Source organism: Nelumbo lutea, chromosome 1 (genome assembly GCF_056320005.1).
Source record: "Nelumbo lutea isolate HS-2025 chromosome 1, American lotus-T2T, whole genome shotgun sequence".
NCBI classification, from domain to species: Eukaryota; Viridiplantae; Streptophyta; class Magnoliopsida; order Proteales; family Nelumbonaceae; genus Nelumbo; species Nelumbo lutea.
The window spans coordinates 23,569,512-23,575,511 of NC_142684.1; the positions used below are offsets into that span (position 1 = coordinate 23,569,512).

General features: G+C 37.9%; 1 pseudogene; it reads right to left on the minus strand.

The window, feature by feature from the left end:
- Nucleotides 1-4,575: 4,575 nt before the first annotated feature.
- Nucleotides 4,576-5,266, minus strand: LOC148873952 (amino acid permease 6 pseudogene; annotated as a pseudogene).
- Nucleotides 5,267-6,000: the final 734 nt, after the last annotated feature.

A 6,000-nucleotide genomic window follows, 5' to 3' on the forward strand; every position in this document is an offset into this window, starting at 1 on the left:
GGGGAGGGGAGAAACAAGTGTAATTAGGAATGCGCTTTTGACTGAGTTTTTATGTTTGAAAGTCAAAAATGCTGAAACAAAAACAAGCGAAGCAAATGGCTTGTAGGGTGGCATATTGACCGTGTGATGTGGAGCGTGTGTTACCGCTATTGCGGCAAAAAAAAATGTTGTGCGTGTGTTATGGGATATGTAAGAGTAAAATCAGTTAGAAGTCTATTATTCATAGAAAATTTTAATTCCATAATGAGAGTAATCTATATCTATATATATATTAAAGTGTAAAATACAAAAACCTCCCTGAAGTTTCTGACAATCATAAACATTTCATTTTAGCAAAAACTTCCTCTCTATTTTTGAAAATTTCAACAAATACCTCCCTTCTGTCAATGATCAAAACGAAAAACGTTAAAGAGATGATCAATTTTTTCAAAATACCTATTTTCTTCAACATTCATCAGCGCCTGTCCTCCGTCAAATCCAACCGTCCATTCTCTTGAAGCACCTTTATAATCTAGGCCCCCTTCCTCCTCGCCCTTGCGCTGCACACTCCCTGCAGCGCTAGCACCACCCCTCTTCCTGCCATCTTCGTTACCATCTCTACAACCACTCCTGCCTCTGTGCTGATCTCGTTACCATCTCATTACATCTCTTCTGCTGATCCTTCTAGCTTCGCCATTGTCTTCACCACCTCTGCAACCACTCCCACTTCTGTCGCCGATCCTTCTAGCTTTGCCACTGTCTCCACAACCTCTACAACCACTCTCACCTCTACTGCTGATCCTTCTAGCTTTGCCACTATCTCCACCACTCTGCAACCGCTCCCGCCTCCACGACCACGTTGCCATTGCATAATGCCAGCAAAACTTTTGTTGCAAGCTTGGCACCTGCTGGATCTTTTAGAAATCCTACCACCCCACTCATTACTAACGGCGGGCAGGTGGGATCTCGATTTCCATCAACAGGCGGATTCGGCACAATAGAACATTCAAGCAGGTGAAGAGTTGAAAGCCAAGCACTATTAGAGTTGGCACAAGAGAACGTTGAAGCAAAGAGTCAGAGACTACAGATCCGCTAAAGCTCTTCATCATTTCCATCTCTAAAAATAATAGAGAGAGAAGAGATAAGAGAAACCCTGGGAGGCAAAGAACTCTGGTTTGACGAGAAGGGTCTCCAAGGGTTTTAAAGATAAAGGGATGACCTTTTATGCTACTTTTCCATGAGAAGAACCTGCAAATTTCTCGTGCGAGACTCCATGAATGCTTTAATGGCGAAGCAGTTGAAGAAGATAAACAGTGTTTGAGCGGATTATGGAGTGCACCGCTATTCTGTCGCTGGATGTCGTAAGGAAGAAGATGAGTAGTGTTTGAGCTGAGACAGGGCTATTTTAGTAGAACCAAATGCACATTAATTCGTAAAAGGGTAAAATAGGTATTTTGAAAAAAATGATAATTTCTTTAACCGTATTCTGTCTTGGTCATTGGTGGAAGGGAGTTGTGTTAAAATTCCCCATCATCCACCAAGGAGAACAAAGGAAAATAAGAACTCAAGACCTTATATTAATCATGCATTATTATCTTGATGAATACTACCACGCAATTGAAAGCACAACACAATGCACCATCATTGGATTTATCAAGTGTTTCATCGAAATTTTCGAACATAGACTGCTCTTACATGGAAGTATGTCTATTGCCTGACCAAAGAGTAGTTACGCTATATTAACTATGAGATCTTTGTCACGTTTTGAAAATGTTTTACTATACCTTTTAAGATATTTTCTAAAGAATATTTGCATTTGCTTTTTCGATTGTGCTTTGCGATAAGCTTAAATATCCTGTTTCAAGTTTCTTTCAATGTTGTGTTTTACTTGCTTTGTGTGGTTTCTTTGTGACAAATGTATCCTGATTCCATAAATTTTTTTATACTTAGGAGTGGTCACATTGCAAAGAGTAAATTGTTTTCACACTATAAGCTTCTTTTGTTGTTTTTCTTTATGGAAAATTTACCATGATTCCAAGGTTCTTAATAATTAACGAATAGTCACTTTGCCAATGATAAAATGGCATGTACATGATGGAACGATGCAACACGGGAACCTTTCTCCTTCACAACAATTCACCTATGGCATGTACATGATGGAACGATGCAACACGGGAACCTTTCTCCTTCACAACAATTCACCTTCCTTATCTTTTCTTTTTCTCACCCTTCTTCCAAGCTTACCCTTTGCAAAAATCCTTGTGTTTCTTTTGTCTTTGTTGTTTCCTAGTTTCTTACCTCATAACAAATAGGGGTAGTTGTTAGAACCCGATTTTTGCTCGGCTCACCACCTGAACCTCCATTTTCCCCAAACACCCAATCAAACTCTTTTGATCCCTTTGAAATGCCCAAAAACCCAAATCTCAACCCCCAAATCCATAAACTCCATTGTTGAACCCACATAATACCCTTAAAGCCTAAAAACACCCCTTTTCTCTAAATTCCCAAAATACCCTTAACCAAATTACCAAAATACCCTTGATTAAATTATCAAAATATCCCTTGCTTAGATTCCAAAATAACCCTTAGTTAAATCACCTAAATACCCCCTTCTTCGAAATTACCAAAATACCCCTCACCCAAATTACCAAATCATCCCCAGTACCAAATTCCCAAAGTGCCCCCATGCCAAATTACCAAAATACTCTTCATGTTGAATACCTAAAAATACCCTCTTTTCAATTCAACAAAACTACCTCTCATGCCAAACGACCAAAATGCCCTCCATTCCAAATCCCTAACAATACTCCTAATCTCCCAAATTCCAAAAATGCCCCTTATCCCCTAATTTCCCAAAATACCCTTAACCAAATTTTCTAAAATACCCCTTCCTACAAATTTTTAAAATACTCCTTGACCAAATTATCAAAATACCCCTTCCTCTAAATTCTTAAAATACCCCTTGACCAAAACACCAAAATCCCCCTCCCTCTAAATTGCCAAAATACCCCTCAAACCAAACTCCCAAAGTACTTTCCATTCCAAAATATTAAAATACCCTTCATTCTCCAAATACCCCTCTAAACCTTTTTGTTCAAACCCTAGATTTCCCCAATCACCCTCATGATACCTAATTTACCAAATTCCCCTTCTAAATCCCAATTTACCAAATTTCCCTTCACCCAAAAATTTCCAAGTATTCTCCATCCCAAATTTCCAAAATACCCTTCAGACCTTAAATTATCAAAATACCCTTTTTGAACCTGAATCAGCTAAACACCACCTCTAGCTTGTATCACCCCCCCTCCAAAACCTAATTTACCAAATCAGCTTCCCTCTTTTTGCTATAAGTTTATTAGCCTCCCTTTCCTCCCATTATAAGAAGAGGCTCGGTAGATGAGGGGAGGGGGGAGCTCTCTCATTGTTTTCCTTTTGAAGGGTTGTCGAGCTAAGAATTCAGAGAGAGGGAGGGAGAGTTAAGATGAGAAGGGGTGGAAAGAGGTCGGATAGGTGGAGTTTGAAGAGGAGGTAAGATGAGAGAAGATTTGAGAGGGAGAGTAAGCGAAGAAAAGAAGTCTAGAAAGGAATCGTTGAGCTAGAGGGGTTTAGCAAGAGAAACAAATCGAGGCTGGCTCGAGGGAGAAGAAAACCCTGGTCAATGGTTCAGTCTTTGCTTTCTTGTCAAATTCCAGAAAAAGATCTCGTCGATTGAAAGGTTTAGCAAGAGAAGGAATCATTCTCTTCTCCATTTTTTTTCTTTGCAATATATCTGGCCATCGATGGTCTCGTGGTATGGAGTCACTAATTTCTAAAATATTTCACAAATCCAATTTCAGGAGGCCCATCACTCCCGGTTAGTTGTTTTGATGGGTTGTGACTCCTTCTGACTAGCCATGAAGTGAACTGCCGGTATTTTCCCAACGTTCACAATGATGTACAATATTAAAGACAATTTTACATCAGTTCATTAGAACACTTGCGTTTGCATGGTTGGAATGCAATTTTATTTGCACTAGTACAAATGCATGGAAGTGCAAATGACAAATGCAAATTTTCGTTTAATTTTGTTTTGTATTTACTTCATTCTGTTTCATGTATTAATTTACTTCATCTGTACCGCATCAAACAAAATAAGCTAAAATGTAAAACAAAAATAGGTCAGAATTTACACTCAAATCATTTGTAATGCAATAGTTTTGCACTAGTACAAATTTATTTGTATTGCAACCAAGCCTCAAAGAAGATGTGCTTTCATTGGGGATTGCAAGGAACTGCTGCCACCACAGTCACGCACCCGTAGCAGATGTGCTTTCAGTCCATTCATATATGACCCAATCATAAATAAATGGAACTCAGGCTGCAGTGCTATGGATAAGATTCGAATTTCAATTTGGAAAAACGGATACATATTTGAATTCCTACCTTAGAGAAGTTTAGCAGAAAACAGTTTCTAACCAACCACACATGAACTTTGTTATCCTGTTTCTGTAACTCTCTTCCCAGAAACACAAAAGTTCAAATAAACACACTGTATGGAAAGATTATTGCTTATATTGTTATTTAAAAGAAAATAGTGGTACATGCATTTCACTTCTGCTATCTAGTCTTGAAAGGCTTATAAGTCTTCAGATCTGCAGCAAGCCCCTGAACAGATCCAACTGCAGCAACAATTGACACAACCAAGCAGGCGAAGCTCAACATTTTGAGCCATGTCCATGTAAAGGAAAATCTGGGTATCCTGGACTGTGCAATGTATATCTCTACGGGGAAGTATACACTCAATGGCCAGTAAGAGAATGCTCCAATCAGGCCCAGAAAGTCGTTGAAGGATGGGAATATCATCGCAACTATTGCTGTTGCTATCACATACACCGTTCTCCATACCAGTCGGAAGAAGTTAATATGGTATGTGCCATGTAAAGGAATATTAACAGGATGTTCTTTAGTTATGAATCCATTATCCGGCCAATGGTTTCTGCAGAAGTTTTCTACATACGCGAACAAGATTTGTGAAAGAAGCTGCATGTGGTTGATAAGCTAAGTTAAATCATGAATGAATGTAGAGCTGATCAAATTTAAAGGCTATTACCTAAGGTCGGATGGACTGGATACAAACCTAACCCTTTGTTTTTTTTTTTTTTTTCTTTTTCTTTCTATATACATAGTAGCTATTCTCAGACTTGAACCCATGTTTTGGCTGTCCACGTTCAATAGTCTCTGTTTTGTACAGGAGTAAACAGCAAGATTTTTCCATGTTTTCAAGTTTGACAGTCCAAGATTTTACCATTTTAGAGCAAACTAATTCAGGGGGGGATATCAGTAAGAACCAGACAGCAAATTAAATCACATTTCAACCCCGAGAAAGAATGTTTTTTTTTTCTTTTTTTCTAGGATAAATTGATAAAACCTCCTCTGAAGTTTGATCATTGCTGAAGCCTTCCTAGAAGTTTGGTAATTGCAATCACCTCCTCTAAATTACTGAAACAGTTGCAAGTAGATACCTTATGTTAGAACATAGAATCTTCCAACAATAGGCATAAAAAAGCCCAAAATACCCATGCAGTTACTCAGTTACTATTAAGGTTGGTTTCTAGGAAAAAGGTGATACAAATTTTATGAACAACCAAAAAACAGAGTTTTAAGTTGCAGCTTTACCTGAGTGATTGATATGAAGGGGAAATTGAAAAAATAAATCAAATTTGTAGAAGAGATTGGAAGGGCTTCAGGTAGCGACTGATTGATATGAAGAGAAAACTTAGAAAATAAATATTTTGGTAAAAATAATTACATGAGTATTTTGGACTTTTCCATGCTTCTTGTTAGAGGATTTTAAGAGAATGAATCTACTTACAACTGTATTATAAAGTTTAGAAGTGATTGAAATTACAAAAAATTAGAGGATGTTTCTGCAATGGTTAGAAACTTCATGGGAGGTTTCATCAATTTACCCTTTTTTTTTTTAAGGAAAGGGATCTTTACTTTTAATGCACGTTAAATCATTTGGAAAAATTTTCCACTTGG